General features: G+C 40.3%; 2 pseudogenes; both read left to right on the top strand.

Annotated features, from left to right (window-relative positions):
• Positions 1–5669: 5669 nt before the first annotated feature.
• LOC149154717 (cytoplasmic tRNA 2-thiolation protein 1 pseudogene) lies at positions 5670–7936 on the top strand (annotated as a pseudogene).
• Positions 7937–9905: 1969 nt separating this feature from the next.
• LOC149154716 (cytoplasmic tRNA 2-thiolation protein 1 pseudogene) lies at positions 9906–11035 on the top strand (annotated as a pseudogene).
• Positions 11036–21212: the final 10177 nt, after the last annotated feature.

The following is a 21212-nucleotide window of genomic DNA, read 5'->3' as shown; positions in this document are numbered from 1 at the left end:
GTAAGGGGAGTCTGTGTACTCTAGAGACTTGCAGAATTTAAGTATAGTCCTATTGATTATCATTTGTTGAGTGAGACTCAAATTGAGCTCACTGTTGTAAAAACTCTTCTTTTTAAGACACAATGGAAAGGCCACCACTAAACGCTGGACCAAGAGACGTAGCCCAGGAGGATTGGGTGAACTCCTTATTAAACTTGTTGTGTTTATGTGTTCGCTGATTGTGTTTCTCTTAGTGCTTCAGTGTCTGTGTATTTTGAAATCTTATCGATCCATTGCGTAAGATAACATAGGCACACCCAGCACATGAGTCTGTAATACCTTTATTAATTAATTGAGATCATTCACGAGTGATTTCAGATCAAGTGGTATCAGAGCTCTAGGTTGTTAAGGTTAGACAAGCTTGTGCTGGATTTTGTTGTTGAATGCTAACTAGGTCAAAGCTTAAATTAGGAGAAGAAGAGTTGGTTGAAGCTAACCCAAAAATTGGAAGAGTTTATCCTAAGAAGAAAATGTCAGAAGAAAGTCCCTTGGGATCAGACCCCCAGTTCATGGATAGTTTCCTGACCATGAGGTCCATGGTAGAGGAAATGTATGGAGAGTTCAAGAAAGATAGAGATGCAGATTCATCACACTCCGGAGATAAAGGAGAAGAAGAATCTCTCCTCCATGACCACTCCAAAGGCAAAGGGAAAGAAGAAAAATTCCTCACTCCTCCTAATAGCCATAAAAATAAGAAGAGGACATCTTTGATTAAATTGGATGTTAAATTTGATTTGCCTATCTATGATGGAGAGTTGAATGCAGAGAAGCTGGATAATTGGATTAGACAGATTGATATGTATTGCAGGTGCAAAATATTGACTCAGATAGAAGTAAGATTCAGCTGGCCAACCTATGCCTTAGAGGAACTGCCTTGGTATGGTGGGAAGGTCGAACACAAGCTGACATGAAGAAGCATGGTAAAATTTTATCTGTCTGGAGTGAGTTCGTTTCTGCAATTAAAAAGCAATTCTATCCACTAGCTTATATGCAACAAGCCATGATGAGCTGGCAAACTCTCTGCCAATTAAAAGGGCAAAGTGTACAAGGTTACACTCAAGAATTTAGGAAAAGAGCTTTGATTCTAGGAATTTCTTTTGACTCATCTAAAACTTTGCTGAATTATATAGGTGTTCTACACAGTTATTTAAGACATACCACTCTCATGTTTAACCCTACTAGCATAGATGAGGTCTTTGTTCAAGCTACCCATTTAGAGGCTAGAGGCAAGAATGTGGTCCCAGAAGTTGGGGGATCATCCAAACCCACTGCAAGCAAGAACAAGGAGAAGAGGAAACAAAAGTGGAAAGAGAGGAAGGCCAATGCCGTACAAAAGACAGAGACTTCATGCACTCACTGTGAAAAGGATGGGCATGATGATGAACACTGCTCGATTTTGCATCTGGAGCAGAAGAAGACTACTGCAGCTATTCAAAAAGATTTGGGGTCAAAATCAGGATATGAAACAATCATTGCAGCCACCAGTATAAAAGGTAAAAATTCTGAAGCATCTACTAGTAATTTTGCACAATCTACTGATAATGAAGAAAATGAGAGGAAAAGGCATGAGCTTTTTCATATTCAAGTTATTTCCAAACATCAAAATATTGATACTTTGTTTGATAGTGGCTCACAAGTAAATTTAATTTCCGAAGCAATTGTAAAGAAGTTTGGATTACTAACTACACCTCACAAGAAGCCATACGCATTAGGTTGGTCATGTGATAAAGCACAACTATAAGTGACTAGACAATGTAAACTTAGGTTTTCTTTTGGGTCAACATTTGTAGATGAGGTTGAGTTAGATATACTTCCTTTGGGTATATGTGGAGTTGTTTTAGGAGGTCCTTACTTGTATGATATAAAGCAATTTTTTTATAGAGCAGAAAACAAGTATCAACTCGTTAAAGATGGAATCAAATATATTGTAAAAGCTCATAAACTCAAAAATAATTATACTCTCATAAACTCAGGGTAGATGAAAAAATTGTAAATTCATGCAAGCAATTTTTACTGATGGTTGTAAAGGAAAAGAAACCTGATAAAACAAAAATATTTGAGCTCTGTAATGTTAAACAACAGGCTAATTTAAAAAAAGTTGTTACAGAATATGATATACTATTCCAAGAACCTAGAAGTCTGCCACCCCAAAAGGAAATAGTACATGATATTAATTTGTAACAAGATGCTCCATTGCCTAACATCGGAATGTACATGTTGTTCGCTTTAGAGAATGAAACAATCAAGAAGCAGGTACAGGAGCTGCTCAAGAAAGGGTTTATAAGATCTAACACATCACCATGTGGGTCTCCAATTGTCTTGGTGAGAAAGAAAGATGGCTCATGGAGAATGTGCATTGATTATTGAGCACTGAATAAGATAAAAATAAAAAATCATTATCCCCTTCCTCGCATAGATGATCTACTGGATTAGTTGAAAGACGCTGTTTATTTTTTCAAGTTGGATTTGCATAGTGGCTATCATCAGGGCAGAGTTTCAGAGCAAGATGCATGGAAGACTGCTTTCAAAACAAAGCAGGGATTGTATGAGTGGCTGGTTATGCCTTTTGGCTTAACTAATGCTCCTGCTACTTTCATGAGAGTAATGAATGATGTACTCAGACCGTTTATTGATGATTTTGTAATTGTATATTTGGATGACATTCTTATATTTAGTAAAACATGGGAGGATCATTTAAAGCATGTCAAGCAGACTCTAGATGTTTTAAAAAGAGAAAAACTTTATGTTAAACTCTCAAAATGTGAATTTGGTAAAACATCTTTGAATTATTTGGGTCACATAGTAGGGGGTGGTGAATTGAAGATAGATCCCTTTAAGGTTGCAGTTATTGTAAATTGGCCTAAACCCAAATCTGCTACCGAAGTTAGAAGCTTCTTAGGGGCAACACAATATTGGAGAAAGTTTATTGCTAAGCTTTCCTTAAATTGCAGCACCCTTACATGCTTTGACAAGATTGAACAAGGTGTTTCAATGGAGAGGTAAACAACAGAAAGCCTTCGACACCTTGAAAGAAAAGATTAGTATAGCGCCAGTACTAGCATTGCCTGATCTTCAAAGACCATTTGAGATTGAAACAGATGCTAGTGACTATGCCATGGGAGCAATATTGATACAACACGGTAAACCCATATGTTATCATTCCGAGACATTTAATTATGCAGTAGTTAATTATCCCACACACGATAAAGAATTGTATGCATTAGTATAGAGTGTGAAAAAGTGGAAATATTATTTAATGGGCAAAGAGATAGTTATACATACTGATCATCAACCACTTCAATATTTATACTCCTAAATAAGTTGCAAAAATCGAGACACTATAGGTAGATGGGTTTCCTATATCAGTTTCATTTGGTCATCAGATATAAAAAGGACATACACAATAAAGTTGCAGATATGTTGTCCAGACCAATCATCAATGCATCTAATATACTTAAGCATAATTCTGTATTGCATGAAATCTACATTGAATAGTATGCTCAAGGTATAGATGTTAAAGATGTACATGCAACTTTAAGTCGTGGCAAACAAGTAGAAGAATTGGATTATCATGTTAAGGACCGACTCTTGTATCATTTGGGAAATTTATGCATTCCACAAACTGAAAGAGTAAAGATAATTTGAGAAGCACACACTTCTCTAATATCAGGTCATTTTGGTGTAAGTAAAACAGTTGCATAGTTGCAAAGATTTTGTTATTGGCCTAAAATGAATGAGATAGTTTCTAGATATGTAAGAGGGTGTACTATGTGTGCTAAAAGCAAGCCCAACAATAGAAAACTAGGCTTGTACACTTCACTACCAGTACCTTCTCATCCTTCGGAAAGTGTTTCCATGGACTTTGTTCGGGGACTGCCAAAATCTAGAAAAGGTAATGAATATTTATATTTTGTTGTGGATAGGTTCAGTAAATGTGTATTTTAATACCATGTAACAAACATGTTATAGCTGATCAAACAACAAAGTTGTTCTTCTAGCATGTATGGGTTCATTTTGGATTACCCACTTCCATTGTATCTGATCGAGATTCCCTATTTGTTGGGAAGTTTTAGTTGAGTCTGTGGGAACTGATGGACACCAAACTGAAGAAGAGCACAACCTTTCATCCACAAACAAATGGCCAAACAGAAGTGGTCAACAGACAATGATCCAGTTGCTCTGAGGCTATTGCAGCAAGCATCCCAAACTTTGGGTTGAACATTTATGTTATGTGTAGCATGCTTACAACTGTGCTAAACATTGTTCTACGTAAAGATCTCCTTTTGAGACTGTTAGACTCCGTCTCATGTCAGAGATTGATTCTTCTTCAAAACCCTGTTTTGAAGAAGAAATCATTAATGTGTTGTTTAAATTTATGTAATTTATCTCCAGCTCTTCAAAAGGGCGCAGTTTCCTCAGCTCTTATCTCTGCAAAAGCACAAACACAATTCAAAACATCATCAGCAATCAGAGGCATTACAGTAGTATCTCATTTTGCACTGAAATAAGATTTGGGAAAAGGTCCAAGATGAAAACTGCAGAGGATTCAAGACTTTGCCTTGCATTACATCTTTCAAACAGTTTAGATGCTGGAACCCTTTTATTTCTCACACAAGAAGGTAGTCCCACAAGCAACAAATCGAACTATTCTCTTCAGTTCCCAGACAAAAGTTACAAGACAACAGGATCAAAGTTTAACAACTTTAAAATGCAGGGTTCTGCAAGCCTTCTGCAAGTAAGCAATGGTTGGCACTTGCATGAATATATCCTTAAAGTTGACAGTTACAAATTTACTACAATTTATGATGTATCCTATAAAGGAGAGCTTGATGGAGATAAGGTTTTAAAAATCTTGAAGGAAAACAAGTTTGCACCTTCTAGTTCAACAGAGGCAAATGAGCATTTAGAAAAGCAGAATGCTGTATCTACTGGGTTTGAATCTTCTTTTCCAATAGAAAGCAGTGAGAAGTTATCATATCATGGATCCCTTGGACACGTTACTCTAACTTCTTCAAATCACAACCAGAATGTTTCTCAGTCAGGTTCATGGGACTTTAGCGGTAATGACATCTCCTGGGATATGACATCCACAGGACAAATAATGCTGAGTACAAACTTAGTCTGGCGACTGAAAATGGGACCTGATTGTTCAAATGTTGAAATTGGTCCTACCTTCCTGAGATATGATCTATATGTGGGAAAAATAGAACAGTTACAAGCTCGCAACCTATTACAGTGATCTGAATACATTTCTCTGTGGATTACATATCGCTTTGTCTAAATAATTTAGTGGTTAGATTCATAACTTGTGGCTCGTATATACTCTCGCTCGTATATACTCTCATAGGCTCGCTCTTTGTTACACTCTATGTGGCCCATATGTATTCCCTTGCACTATTTATGTGGATCGTATTTCCGAAAGAAATGGATTCACCACGAAACCTTGGCCCAAAATCCTGAAATGTGCTGGCCCGAATTCCTATAGTTTTCCTAGCAAAATTGTGGGCTGTTTAGACTTACGCGTGAAGGTAATGGCTAGTTTGTAAAATCGTCTTGGTGAAACCAAAATATTCATTCCGAAAAAGGCTTCAATTTGCCGTTGATGGAATTGTGAGCTGTGCACACCACAAATGGAGCAGAACATGGAGAAGCCAAAGAAAATGGGACGCCAGTGCGACATATGTGCACAAAAGAAAGCTGCTCTGAGAAGACCCAAGACTCAACAACAGGTATGCAGGGAATGCTTTTATTTTGCCTTTGAAGAAGAGATTCACAAGGTTATTATCGAGAACCACCTTTTCAGACCAGGAGAACGTGTTGCTATTGGAGCTTCTGGTGGTAAAGACTCCACTGTTCTAGCACATGTCTTGACAAAGTTGAATAAACGACACAATTATGGTCTAGATCTGTTCTTGCTATCAATAGATGAAGGCATCACTAAACGACATAATTATGTACATTTTGTGGAGTTTTTCGTCGCCAGGCTTTAGATAGAGGGGCTGCAATGGTAAGAGCAGATAAAATTGCAACTGGTCACAACGCAGATGATATAGCAGAGACTGTACTATTAAATATTCTTCGTGGAGATATTGCCAGGCTAAGTAGATGCACATTGATAACAACAGGGGAAGATGGATCTATTCCAAGATGCAAGCCTTTTAAATATACATATGAAAAGGAGATCGTCATGTATGCATATCTCAAGAAGCTTGATTACTTCTCTACCAAATGCATTTATTCACCAAATGCATATCGAGGCTTTGCTCGTGATTTTATTAAAGATTTAGAACAAATCAGACCAAGAGCAATCCGTGACATAATTAGATCAGGTGAGAATTTTCGCGTTTCTTCTTCAGCAAAAATGCCAGAATAAGGTGTATGTGAGCGCTGTGGTTATATTTCCAGCCAGAAATGGTGCAAAGCATGTGTTGTAATAGATGGTTTGAACCGAGGCCTTCCAAAACGTGGAATTAATCGAACTAGGGGACGCCATGCTTTAAAAATTGATATGCCTGCTACAGATGGAGTAGCGCCCCTCCTCTGCACAGCTTTATAACAAGAAAGTCACTTTCAATGTAGACAGATGATGAGTTTCAGATCATGGGGAACCTGAGACAGACAGGATTCCGTTCCATGATTTCCGCTAGCGATTGATCCTTTGGAGATTTTGTGGGCGAAGTGGCTCTTAGAAGACGGACTGTGAACTGTTGCCAATGCTACCATATAACATGTGCTTGGATGTGTTAAACGCTGGGTGCAACCACACAAACCTCTTTCAGTACAATTGTCATCATAAGGATAGGTTTTTAGTTTAAAGTGGTTCTATTAAAATGGCAAATGCAACGTGGAAAATCGAACTTAAGTCAAGACCAAAAATGCGATTTGGTTTAAGATTCCAATCCTGATCCTATGGAGATCTGCGCTCCAACATTCATCTTTTAATCAGCCAATGATCAGAGGATTTTTAGGGACATGGTTCTATTTTAGGATAGAATGTAACACTCCTTTCTATTATTGTACATTGCAGTTGAAACAATGCAGAGGGCTTGGGATCTATTTGTTTTCCCCCAGCTGTGTTTATTTCATATATTAAAAGATAAAATTTATGTAAAAAAGGGGGAGGAGAGAGTTTCTGAGTGCTGAGTGCTGGAACAGAGCTTTCAATGTACAGTTTTCTGCAGAGATTTTTAATGAAAATTTTGCAGCTCTAATTTCTGAGATTCATGTGGTATGTTAATTTAGCATAAGTTTTCCCTTTGTCTCATATGTAAACTGTTATGTTTCATTCACCTCATGATCATTTCTAATTGAGAAAATGAAGTGTTTAGGTAGAATTCATAGTATTATATGCTCTGCCTATAAGTTTGTTCAATTCAATGTTTTCTACTGTTTAAGGAGGATTCAAAGTATTGTTTGCCCTCCTTAGCTCCTCACCTATCTTGCCATCTCATTTAAAACTAGATTTGATGCTAAATTCCTTGCCTACCTTGCCTCAGTCGTCAACCTGTATTGTTCATTATATTTCTCTGTTTGAAGCTGTGATTTTGCCCATGCAGCCCAGAAAAACCCCAAAAACTTTAAATCAACCCTCCTTATCAGTTTACTAGCCTAATATCTTTGATCCTAATTGGTCAGCTCACCCCATTGAGAAAATACCTTGAGTCTGATCGGAGAGAGCCTTCTCATACCCCGTAGGGCTAGCTACGAGGTGAAATGGTTTGATGTTGCCTTGAAGGTTTACCTTCCTCAGCCTAGGGTGAAATCTCAAGCGCTAACATAGTGGCGACCATACTGGGGAAAAACATTCAACTTGTTGATTGTTTTGTCCCGGTACATGCAATCAAATGTCAGATCTGATGCTGATGGTGGACAGCAGTCAGATACATATGCAGGCTGAATCATTCACCTGGCGACTCCAACTCGATCCAGACATTGCAGTGCCTGTTGATATGTTCATGCAATGGTAGGGTATGTGGCAAACCCTGCACTTTGTGAAGCTCTAAATGAATTTAGAGAATGCTTAGTGGATATTGAAATTAATGAAGAAGTTTTAAGTTTTTTCCTTCAATGTTTGAAATCTCCGAATTATCATCCTAGCGTCTGTGAGTTACTTGTTGAAATAATTGAGAAGGAGATTCAAGATTTAGATGAGCAGATCCAGTCTTATGATTTCCAAGACCCTAAAAAGTTCTTGGAAATCCTCCTTCCTTCACAACAAGCAATAACAGACTTGCCTATAGAGGTATACATTGATAATGTGCAGCTGGAAGCATGTGTTGCAGAGTTGGGGCAGCCAACAGAGTCCGGTGTCCGTGATCCTATTGCGGTATACATGGACACATTTTTCAGGTTGATTGACAGATTAGGCTGTCTTTTCCGTGACCAGGGTCACCATGTGCATGAAGGGCTGCCAGCATCTGCATCTGTGACTTCGTGGCAATATTCTCAAGCGGCTTCATTTTCAGGTTTACTTGAATGGTTAATATGGCATTTTAGCATTACCTGATCTATTATTTGTACAGCAGATTAGAGTAGGATTTGTAAATAAATAAGCAGCCATAAGGGCAGCATCTTGTTTTAGTTTGCTTGAAGATTGTTTGAGTTCGGTTTCAGTTTGAAAATAAGTCAAGAGTTGTGATGATGACGACTCCATTGCCCAATGGATGGAGGCACTGTCTGCTCTCCCAAAGTTCTGCGGTTCTTGGCACCTCCAGGAAGCTGCAGCTGCCATCCCAAATGGAGCCGATGTTAGACTCCGTCTCATGTCAGAGATTGATTCTTCTTCAAAACCCTGTTTTGAAGAAGAAATCATTAATGTGTTGTTTAAATTTATGTAATTTATCTCCAGCTCTTCAAAAGGGAGCAGTTTCCTCAGCTCTTATCTCTGCAAAAGCACAAACACAATTCAAAACATCATCAACAATCAGAGGCATTACAGTAGTATCTCATTCTGCACTGAAATAAGATTTGGGAAAAGGTCCAAGATGAAAACTGCAGAGGATTCAAGACTTTGCCTTGCATTACATCTTTCAAACAGTTTAGATGCTGGAACCCTTTTATTTCTCACACAAGAAGGCAGTCCCACAAGCAACAAATCGAACTATTCTCTTCAGTTCCCAGACAAAAGTTACAAGACAGCAGGATCAAAGTTTAACAACTTTAAAATGCAGGGTTCTGCAAGCCTTCTGCAAGTAAGCAATGGTTGGAACTTGCATGAATATATCCTTAGAGTTGACAGTTACAAATTTACTATAATTTATGCTGTATCCTATAAAGGAGAGCTTGATGGAGATAAGGTTTTAAAAATCTTGAAGGAAAACAAGTTTGCACCTTCTAGTTCAACAGAGGCAAATGAGCATTTAGAAAAGCAGAATGCTGTATCTACTGGGTTTGAATCTTCTTTTCCAATAGAAAGCAGTGAGAAGTTATCATATCATGGATCCCTTGGACACGTTACTCTAACTTCTTCAAATCACAACCAGAATGTTTCTCAGTCAGGTTCATGGGACTTTAGCGGTAATGACATCTCCTGGGATATGACATCCACAGGACAAATAATGCTGAGTACAAACTTAGTCTGGCGACTGAAAATGGGACCTGATTGTTCAAATGTTGAAATTGGTCCTACCTTCCTGAGATATGATCTATATGTGGGAAAAATAGAACAGTTACAAGCTCGCAGCCTATTACAGTGATCTGAATACATTTCTCTGTGGATTACATATCGCTTTGTCTAAATAATTCAGTGGTTAGATTCATAACTTGTGGCTCGTATATACTCTCATAGGCTCGCTCTTTGTTACACTCTATGTGGCCCATATGTATTCCCTTGCACTATTTATGTGGATCGTATTTCCGAAAGAAATGGATTCACCACGAAACCTTGGCCCAAAATCCTGAAATGTGCTGGCCCGAATTCCTATAGTTTTCCTAGCAAAATTGTGGGCTGTTTAGACTTACGCGTGAAGGTAATGGCTAGTTTGTAAGATCGTCTTGGTGAAACCAAAATATTCATTCCGACAAAGGCTTCAATTTGCCGTTGATGGAATTGTGAGCTCTGCACACCACAAATGGAGCAGAACATGGAGAAGCCAAAGAAAATGGGACGCCAGTGCGACATATGTGCTCAAAAAAAAGCTGCTCTGAGAAGACCCAAGACTCAACAACAGGTATGCAGGGAATGCTTTTATTTTGCCTTTGAAGAAGAGATTCACAAGGTTATTATCGAGAACCACCTTTTCAGACCAGGAGAACGTGTTGCTATTGGAGCTTCTGGTGGTAAAGACTCCACTGTTCTAGCACATGTCTTGACAAAGTTGAATAAACGACACAATTATGGTCTAGATCTGTTCTTGCTATCAATAGATGAAGGCATCACTAAACGACATAATTATGTACATTTTGTGGAGTTTTTCGTCGCCAGGCTTTAGATAGAGGGGCTGCAATGGTAAGAGCAGATAAAATTGCAACTGGTCACAACGCAGATGATATAGCAGAGACTGTACTATTAAATATTCTTCATGGAGATATTGCCAGGCTAAGTAGATGCACATTGATAACAACAGGGGAAGATGGATCTATTCCAAGATGCAAGCCTTTTAAATATACATATGAAAAGGAGATCGTCATGTATGCATATCTCAAGAAGCTTGATTACTTCTCTACCAAATGCATTTATTCACCAAATGCATATCGAGGCTTTGCTCGTGATTTTATTAAAGATTTAGAACAAATCAGACCAAGAGCAATCCGTGACATAATTAGATCAGGTGAGAATTTTTGCGTTTCTTCTTCAGCAAAAATGCCAGAACAAGGTGTATGTGAGCACTGTGGTTATATTTCCAGCCAGAAATGGTGCAAAGCATGTGTTGTAATAGATGGTTTGAACCGAGGCCTTCCAAAACGTGGAATTAATCGAACTAGGGGACGCCATGCTTTAAAAATTGATATGCCTGCTACAGATGGAGTAGCACCCCTCCTCTGCACAGCTCTATAACAAGAAAGTCACTTTCAATGTAGACAGATGATGAGTTTCAGATCATGGGGAACCTGAGACAGACAGGATTCCGTTCCATGATTTCCGCCAGCGATTGATCCTTTGGAGATTTTGTGGGCGATGTGGCTCTTAGAAGACGGACTGTGAACTGTTGCCAATGCTACCATATAGCATGTGCTTGGATGTGTTAAACGCTGGGTGCAACCACGCAAACCTCTTTCAGTACAATTGTCATCATAAGGATAGGTTTTTAGTTTAAAGTGGTTCTATTAAAATGGCAAATGCAACGTGGAAAATCGAACTTAAGTCAAGACCAAAAATGCGATTTGGTTTAAGATTCCAATCCTGATCCTATGGAGATCTGCGCTCCATCATTCATCTTTTAATCAGCCAATGATCAGAGGATTTTTAGGGACATGGTTCTGTTTTAGGATAGAATGTAACGCTCCTTTCTATTATTGTACATTGCAGTTGAAACAACGCAGAGGGCTTGGGGTCGATTTGTTTTCCCCCAGCTGTGTTTATTTCATATATTAAAAGATAAAATTTATGTAAAAAAGGGGGAGGAGAGAGTTTCTGAGTGCTGAGTGCTGGAACAGAGCTTTCAATGTACAGTTTTCTGCAGAGATTTTTAATGAAAATTTTGCAGCTCTAATTTCTGAGATTCATGTGGTATGTTAATTTAGCATAAGTTTTCCCTTTGTCTCATATGTAAACTGTTATGTTTCATTCACCTCATGATCATTTCTAATTGAGAAAATGAAGTGTTTAAGTAGAATTCATAGTATTATATGCTCTGCCTATAAGTTTGTTCAATTCAATGTTTTCTACTGTTTAAGGAGGATTCAAAGTATTGTTTGCCCTCCTTAGCTCCTCACCTGTCTTGCCATCTCATTTAAAACTAGATTTGATGTTAAATTCCTTGCCTACCTTGCCTCAGTCGTCAACCTGTATTGTTCATTATATTTCTCTGTTTGAAGCTGTGATTTTGCCCATGCAGCCCAAAAAAACCCCAAAAACTTTAAATTAACCCTCCTTATCAGTTTACTAGCCTAATATCTTTGATCCTAATTGGTCAGCTCACCCCATTGAGAAAATACCTTGAGTCTGACCGGAGAGAGCCTTCTCATACCCCGTAGGGCTAGCTACAAGGTGAAATGGTTTGATGTTGCCTTGAAGGTTTACCTTCCTCAGCCTAGGGTGAAATCTCAAGCGCTAACCGAGACCTGTTTTGGTTTCACACTGTCTCCTTTGGATTTTGTCTTTGGTAAAGATACAACGGTTTATGGACACAGTGATGTTGACAAGGCAACCATTTTCATCGAACAAATCCAAGAGATTCACCAGGCAGTACATGAACAACTGGAAAAGAGCCAAGCCAAGTACAAGGCAAGGCATGACAAGCATCAGATGGAGCACAGTTTTCAAGTTGGTGATCAGGTCTCTCTGTATATCAGCAAAGACAGAATGCAAGGTGAAGGTAAGAAGCTGAAGCCAATAAGGTATGGACCTTTCAAGATACTTGAGAAAATTGGTGAGAACGCTTTTCGCCTTGATTTACTAGCTTACATGCACATCTACTGAGTCTTTAATGCAGACAACTTGAGACTATTTGAACCTTTATTGATTGAATATCTCAAAAAGTAGAGTCAATTGTCTTCTATTGATGATCTGTTACTTGAATATTTCAATGAGTTGCAGGAAGACAAAGTTCTGGACAAGAAGGTGAGGACGACGCACAAGGGAGATGTTGAGTACTTCAGGATTGGACTCAAAGGTTCAAAACCAAGCAGTACAAAATGGATAGAGATTGGACAAGTGAGACATCTATACCCTCACTTAGTCGATGCTTGAAACCCAACTTTTGGTCGTCCAATTTTTTTTTTAACCAATGGGAAGGTTGTGATCCGAATTGGATCCTTAAACACGCTCTAAAGTTTTCGTGAACTCTGTAAAATTCATGCCAAAGTTTCAAGATACTTGAGAAAATTGGTGAGAACGCTTTTCGCCTTGATTTACTAGCTTACATGCACATCTACTGAGTCTTTAATGTAGACAACTTGAGACTATTTGAACCTTTATTGATTGAATATCACAAAAAGTAGAGTCAATTGTCTTCTATTGATGATCTGTTACCTGAATATTTCAATGAGTTGCAGGAAGACAAAGTTGTGGACAAGAAGGTGAGGACGACGCACAGGGGAGATGTTGAGTACTTCAGGATTGGACTCAAAGGTTCAAAACCAAGAAGTGCAAAATGGATAGAGATTGGACAAGTGAGACATCTATACCCTCACTTAGTCGATGCTTGAAACCCAACTTTTGGTCGTCCAATTTTTTTTTTTTTACCAGTGGGAAGGTTGTGATCCGAATTGGATCCTTAAACACGCTCTAAAGTTTTCGTGAACTCTGTAAAATTCATGCCAAAGTTTCAAAGTCTTATAAATGTTGAGCTTATCAGAAATAACCTCTACACAGTCGCAATTTGTGATCAACACGGAGCAACGAGGACCCTCGGTCAAAGCGCGTAGACCATTGGCCAAAGGTGAACACGCGTTGGCACAAATTGGCGAAACGGGAGGCAAAATCAGAAAACCAGCGAAACGAGAAACTAATCGCATATCGCCGGGAAAACCCTCGAAGAAGGAAAAGCCCTTAAGCGATCGAACCTGAAAAGCATAAAACCATACAGAAATCACCGATCCCGTTAGAAGCGGGCCCCACACCAAAACAGGCAGGATATCGGAAGGGCTTCGAGCAGTAACTGCTTTCAACCGAGTCCTGCCTGATGCCATACATTGGGTGACACGCGTCTGGTAGATGAGTGAGAAAACTGCTCACATCGGACGGGTAAACGTCATGCTACTTACCCGCCCGATATGGACGGAGACCGTAGGATCTGGAGGCCCCAGATTGACGGCGGAAAAGCAATCCGATGGTTGACGGGGTAAGACAGGCCAAATGGATAAGATTTGAAGTCCGGCATGAATGATGAGTTGGCAGAGGAATCAGTTTCGCGGGCAATCTTGGAACAAACGGAAATAACAATCGTTCAAAGAGAACTGACACTCAGTTCGTTATGAAACAGGTGGCCACCTCCCTGTGAAGCGTTACACAGTGATGATGACACAACGCTGGGGAATTCAAACGGACAGAGGCAGGAGATCCAGAAAGCCGAGAAGAAGAAACGAACAGTCAGGTAGTGGATTGGCTTTAAGACACGAACTGACAGAGAGAAAAAGAAGCAGGGAGGAAGCAGAAAGCTGAGAGGCAAGAGAGAAGTGAATTGCAGAGAACAGAGAAGAAGCCGAGTTGACCTGCAGAGTAAAGGCAACATCGAGCCAGACAGAGATAGATAGAGTTCGAGAATCTGTGAACTCCAGAGAAGGCTTGAGAAGTTCAAGCAAACTCCTCTGTATTCGCCTATCAGGTATTGAGTCTCAGATTGGACTCATACCACTGTGACCAGTAGAGGTCGAGATTTAGTAAGGGGAGTCTGCGTACTCTAGAGACTTGGGGAATCCAAGTATAGTCCTACTGATTATCATCTGTTGAGTGAGATTCAAATTGAGCTCACTGTTGTAAAAACTCTGCTTTTTAAGACACAATAGAAAGGCCACCACTGAAAGCTGGACCAGGAGACGTAGCCAAAGAGGGTTAGGTGAATTCCTTATTAAACTTGTTGTGTTTATGTGTTTTCTTATTGTGTTTCTCTCACTGCTTCAGTGTCTATGTATTAGGTAATCTTATCGATCCATTGCATAAGATAACATCAACACACCCTAGCACATGAGTCTGTAATAACTTTATTAATTAACTGAGATCATTCATGAGTGATTTTAGATCAACGACCCTAAGCTCATGCTTCCTAAGGGTGAGCGATAGGATGTTATAGGTAAGATATTTCGACCATTTTAATTTTTGGAAATTCTATAATTTTTTTTTGTGTTTTTGATGTTCCGAGACTTACACTATTGATTTGTCCATGGAGATATTGGGCTTGTTCGACTGATAGGTTCTTCATATCTCTGTCGTGCAGGAGAAAAGCCACAAGCAGTAGTAGAACCAACACAAGTTGCTGCAGTAGGATGGGATGCACTGCATGATCTAGATGTAGCCAAGATCTTGATAGAGGTGGAGCGCCACATGGAAGGGTTGACACACGGGATAGATGAGACTGTGATCGACCATATTTCGATGCGAATTCAACAACATACCATCAGAGTGCCTAGCCATATTGGTCGGCTACTGCGTAAGATAGCTCGTGCAGTGGCTTGTTATCATGAGCACTTTGATTAGTGTACTTGGATATTTGTATGTAGTTTTGTACATGGGCTGTGTGGCCATATGTGTTACGGGCACAATTTTTGTAAAACTAAACTTTATATATACCAAAAGTGTTCCCCTTTAGGGTTATGAAAAAAAAAGTACCCCCCTTCAAGCTTCAAGTTTTGGGATCATTGAGTCAGCTTCTTAGATTTCAGACTTGGCTTCATGTGATAGCTTAGCCATTATCCCCTATTCGGTTTCCTATTTGTCCTCTTGACGTTGGCTATGATCTCTCTGCTAGCTTGGATATGTCTTAGTCAAAATTTCGTTCAGGTGTCCTGTTTGACTCCCTCTTTACTTTACAAATACCATCACCTCGTCCTGAGGTTACCTCACTATAGAGTGCAATTGGCCATGGGCTCTACCCAAGACCTAACTCCCCGGAAATGAAAATCCTTAAATCCAGGCTCGATCCTCGAGAGTAATGACTCCCGGTAGCATAGACGAGGGATGGTGGCTCCCCAGAAATTATATGAACTAATAGCCGGGCATCCCAACATTGAGAGATAAAATTTTCTCCTAGTTGTTTTTAAATGGGATGGATGGGTTTTAAACCTAGGGTTGTTTTGATTCAAAACAATCTATGGTAAGGCAACGGATTGCCATCCATGGGTAAGGCAGAGGGAGTAGCCAACCACTTGAACTGAGCTCACCTTAGTTGCCTGATAGGGTTCGTATCTTGAGCTAGCTTATACTGGTATGGGTTGGTATCCATGAACCAACAGGTACTAATCTCACCTTCGTATTTGAGCTGCCGGCTGGTAGCTAGATAAGAGGACGGTAGCTCGAGACCCCAACTGGTGGGTCGCAATGTGTACTCGTTTGCGTGTTGCCATTTTTTGCTAGTTTTTCTTGCTGCCATTTTTTTCAACTGTTCGTGTGCTAAATTATTTTGTTCCCTTTGTTGTTTCTTGGGGCCATTTTTTTCTCATTTTATCCATCAACTATTTGGGCACCTCCTTGTTGAAGTTTCGGTGAAGCGCTTTCACACAAGTCACTATCATCAAAGAACTCCCTGTGGTGGTAATACACCCTGGTTTGACTCATTCCCTCCTAATTGAGAGCTCGATGATAAGACCTATTGTTGGTAAGGTAAATCCCCTCTGCGGACAGAGGCGATCCCACTAGCCTATCACAGAACTAGCCACAAACAAACCACGCTGCTACGCGAGTTCCTAGTTATGCATCAAAGGTGAATCAAGAAGACTAACCTGGAGTCCAACGCTATGACTGAAGCAGAGTTGATATCCTCGCTCCCTTGCTCCAACAGATCATAACGAATACCTGCACATGCAAAGGAAGAGACAGATACCAACATAAAAACTACCAAGGCACAACTATATTTTAGTCAGAAAGGAAATAAATCAACATATCACCATGATAGATAATGAGATTGGAACTATAATAGCAGTCGCTCATCAATTAATAAACAGGAAAAGTTACAACCATTGTTCCGACGTCGACCCTTCTCCTGGCTGGGCGAGTAACTATATGTGTCTTGACATGCATCTCTTCTCCGGAAGCATAACCTCTCTAGCACTCATTAGCATTCCTCCAAGAACTCAACATCTAACACTCCATGACCAATAATCATCACTACTATCACTCAATCACCAAATCACTAGCATAACACTAACACCAACACTCTCTCTAGCTTGTCCAATGCATAATGACAAGCTTATATAGATGAAGAAGGGAGGAGGATGCGATGAACCGGGACACCTTTCGTGGAATTAGCAAAAGCCATAAAGATGGATAAAGCTCGACAAAAACTGATTTTCTATCCTCAGAAAAGCTCCATGTAATGAAGGAAACAACAGTCGGACGTGCATTAAGGCAAAAAGCACGACTAAATTTGGTTGGCGCGACTGTTGCTCTAAGATAGAGCACCAATGGTCGCGCCCTCTTTTGAGGATCTCCATCATTGGCGCGGGTAGGATACTGTGGACTTGCGCCAATGGAAAAAGAGCACTTTTTAGGGATGATCTGCAGAAGGTGTCTTCAGGGAACATGGAGTACATACTCAGGGGAACATAATGCAAGTGTTTTTAGCCCTTGTCACTTCTTATAACTCCCGGAATGAGTCCTCTAAGGTACGACAAGAGGAGTAACAGGGATGGTGAAAAATTACTGTGTAACAGATGCCCCCTAAAGCATGAAGTCCGAGAGGTGGAGAGGGGTGAAATGCTTTACCAGAACGCACATAAGAGCACACAAGAGCACATATAGTTACTGCTGCCGAGGAGCTGTATTAAGAGACATGACTGATAGTTCAATTACATGATGTATGTGGCATGGTCGCAGCCATCCATAAGAGAGTACATAAATAATCTGGATCCATAGTATGGACACAACCATCTGGTTAAGATCAATGAACTGACTTAGGTATGGTCGTAGCCATCCAGTGAATGAGTCAAGTACCAAGAATCACGCCTGGATTACGACAGACACAATCCAGGGTCTTGCGCTCCATCTCGACCCGAACAAGAGTACAAGTCCAAGCATGTGAATATATGAGCTGAAGTCGAACATGCATGAACATCGCCTGATTACCAGTCAATAATGGAAACTGTTAACAGACGCGAGAGGTACCACCAATAATGACAATGGCCCTCAAGGTACTATAGGTACAATCTACGGCGTGTGAATTAATGAGCTGAAGTCGAACACCCGTAGAATCATTCGATTGGAGGCCAATGATGAAAACCTCACGTCGAACACGAAGAACCTGCCATTGAGGCATGCAGGCTCCAAGGCACCGGAAGGGAGTCTCTAGGTCAACTTCCTGGATAATGAGCTGAAGTCAACAGGGAGTGACCTTGATCGAAGGTGGGCCATAATGTTTCCCACATCATCGACATGAGACAGAGAGATAATTTCGTGAATCAAGATTGTGCGAACTATTAGAGGGAGGTTGTTTATTTGCAGAGGTCAACTTCTCTTGAACATATCGGCGGCACATTAACGGAATTGGCAGTATTTGACATCAATGTATCAAAGGTCATTATGACGAGGCAATGAGTGAATGAGAGGTCAAATAGGGTACCCAAATCCATGGAAGCAAGTGAAAGATATGAGATGAGATATCCCCACCCTGGTCACGAAAGCAAAAAGTGCCATGTTCAAGAGCGACATACTTCTGTTACGGTAATAATTATGGTTCAAAATTTTTATTTTCCCCCACCATTTTTGGCGAGTACCCCAGTTATTTTTAACAAGCTTGATGGGGATAGCATATGCTTGTGTTGTGACAAAATCTGATGTCATTAAGTTTTAACGAGTCTGACAAAGGAAGAACTCGGCGTCTTTTCTTGTTTAGAAAGTTTGAAAAGACAACAGAAAAGGAAACTCCAGGGATGTCCTTTTTCGTAAAGTTGTGTCTCTCGGGTCCAAAAAAGTATAAAATAATACCCGAAAGAACCGCCTGATCATTACGATCGAGGAGTACTTTTCATGATTAGTGACTTCGACCTGAAAAAGTAAAAAAGCGGTCAAAACCACGTCGTTTCGTAACCACTAACGAGTTTGAAACGACAAAAACCCGGTAATCTTTTTATGTTTTAACGGTCGACAAAAAGAACTTAACACGACCGCCCCTTATCACCATTTAACGAGTCAAGAGGAGCGACTCGGCAATCTTTTCCTCTTTAAATGGTCAGAAAAGAGCTGAAAGCGGACCTTGAAGTAACCTTTTCTCGTGTTTTACCGAGCTCAAAAACCGAAAAAAAGAGTTCATTATGTTGCTCGAGTGGCACTAATCCCTGTCAACACACAAAAACAGCGTAAAATCCTACTTTGACATAAAAATATTCACAAAAATATGATTTTAATGTGTTTTTTAAGCCAAAAGAAGTTATAAATAGTGAAATAGTAAAAAATAAAATTACTTTTCACTTTTTACCTTGTGAGTTTACCGTTGGAGGGTTTTGGGTGCAAATTTCAACTGCTGATTGCGACCAATCCAGGAGACCATTCGAGCTGCCGTTTGAAACAGTTAAGAGGCCTCATCCTTAGCTTCATTTTTATTCCATTCTTTCAGTTTTCTATCCACAGAATTATCCTCTGTAAGGGGTATTGCAAAAAATAGGGTTGCGCCCATTGGCGCGAGTTTCCCACGCGGGTTCGCGCCAATGGGCTGTTTTTCTAAAAGGGGTCGTGCCATTTTCGCGACTGTTTGTAAAACAGTCGCGCCAATTGCGCGAACCAATTTACACATAATTTTGACCATTGAAAATGTAATTTTCTTTGATTTTTGGTTCCACCATTGATCTTATGATGACATTTTGGTGTTTTGGTTGCAGGAATTGGTCAAAATGGCTATAGAATGGAGAGAAAGGGAACATGAGGCCATAGATGCTTTGGCATTGGAAGATGACGCATGCATGGATGCTTTGCGAGATTGTGGTTTGAAAAAATTCTTCCTTACCTCATATCTACGTGCACAACCCAAGTTACTAAGGTTTATTGTGGATGCCTGGGATATTGAGGATCAGGTATTTCGCCTGAAAGACCAGACATTGGAGTTGGATGTCTCTGATGTTTATTTTATTACTGGACTATCTCGGCGGGGCGCACGGCCCATCTTGACCGGTAGTAGACCTTCTGGGGAAAAGATGGGGGAGGTAATGGCTAGAGTTTGTCCTGGGGCCCATTTTGGATCCAATAGTGCCAAAGTGGACATTGTCACTATCCCAGATTTGGTGCTACGAGTGGTACTATTCACTATCACTCGGACGGCTGGGGTACAGGCACCCCACGAGGCCAGCAAGAATCATTTGCTGCTGGCAACTGAGTGCCTACACCCTACATTATTTGATTGGGCCACAACAGTAACAACAAATATAAAGAGGCAGCTTACCAAATGTAAGCGTGATGGCAATAAATAGTTCGGATATGGATCCATCATAGTATCATTTTTTCTGGAGCGGCTATCGATATTCCGGATCCCAGGAGGTATAGTGGCAGATCCAGTGCCACGGGAGCCGAGATTGGCTCGATGGGCACCACTTATGCCCAGAGGAGGTGGGGGCCAGTAGATGTCCTGGAGGCCCGAGTTCTTCATTTGGCTCCAACACTAGTTGATCGTCATGGAGGACTGGCCCTATGCGGGCACTGATTTTACTGGAGATCCAGACCTCCCGTTGCCTGAGGGAGAGGACTGGGACGAGGAGCTAGGTAAGGACCTTTTACGTTTTCAATACTTTAGCATATTCAAGTTTTTATAATTTATGTCTGTTTCTTACAACATCTATATATGTATGCAGACGTTGGTGCAGAACGGCCAGCCGACTTGCCTCACAACGTACGGAGAGTACAACCTGCAGCGGACCCTCAGGCAGAGGGTGACGATGATGACCTAGTACAGAACCTCGAGGCACTTACTCGAGGGATCCCAAATTATGACAGACTGGCGGACGTGCCTAGAGTGTACCAGAGGCATACGGTGGGAGTGTCTACTCGCGTCCATCGTCTGTTGAGACGTGTGGTGCGGGCGGTGACATGCTATCATGAGCATCACCGCGATTAGACGCCTAGGTTTCATTTTTTGCACGTTTTTTGAGAGACATGTTGTTGACGGCTGTATGAGTTTTGGACATGTATTATTTTTTGGATTATGTAATGCGCGGGGCACAAACATTTTGACACTCACGTATATATATACATATGTTCATGGTTCATTATTGTGTTTTCATGTGCTTGCTTACATAATGTTTTAATTACAAATTATGCAGATGTCTATCTAATACATGATTGGCCAATGCATCAGATAATGTGTTTAATTGTCTCGGAACATGTTGATATGTAATAAAATCAAAATGTCTTTCCAACAACCTTACACGTAAATACA

Source organism: Pinus tabuliformis, chromosome 9, assembly GCF_031772625.1.
Source record: "Pinus tabuliformis cultivar Carrire ecotype Pingquan chromosome 9, CPIR1, whole genome shotgun sequence".
Classification (NCBI taxonomy): Eukaryota; Viridiplantae; Streptophyta; class Pinopsida; order Pinales; family Pinaceae; genus Pinus; species Pinus tabuliformis.
Note: the sequence above shows the minus strand (reverse complement) of the source record. Positions and strands in the feature narration are given on the sequence as shown.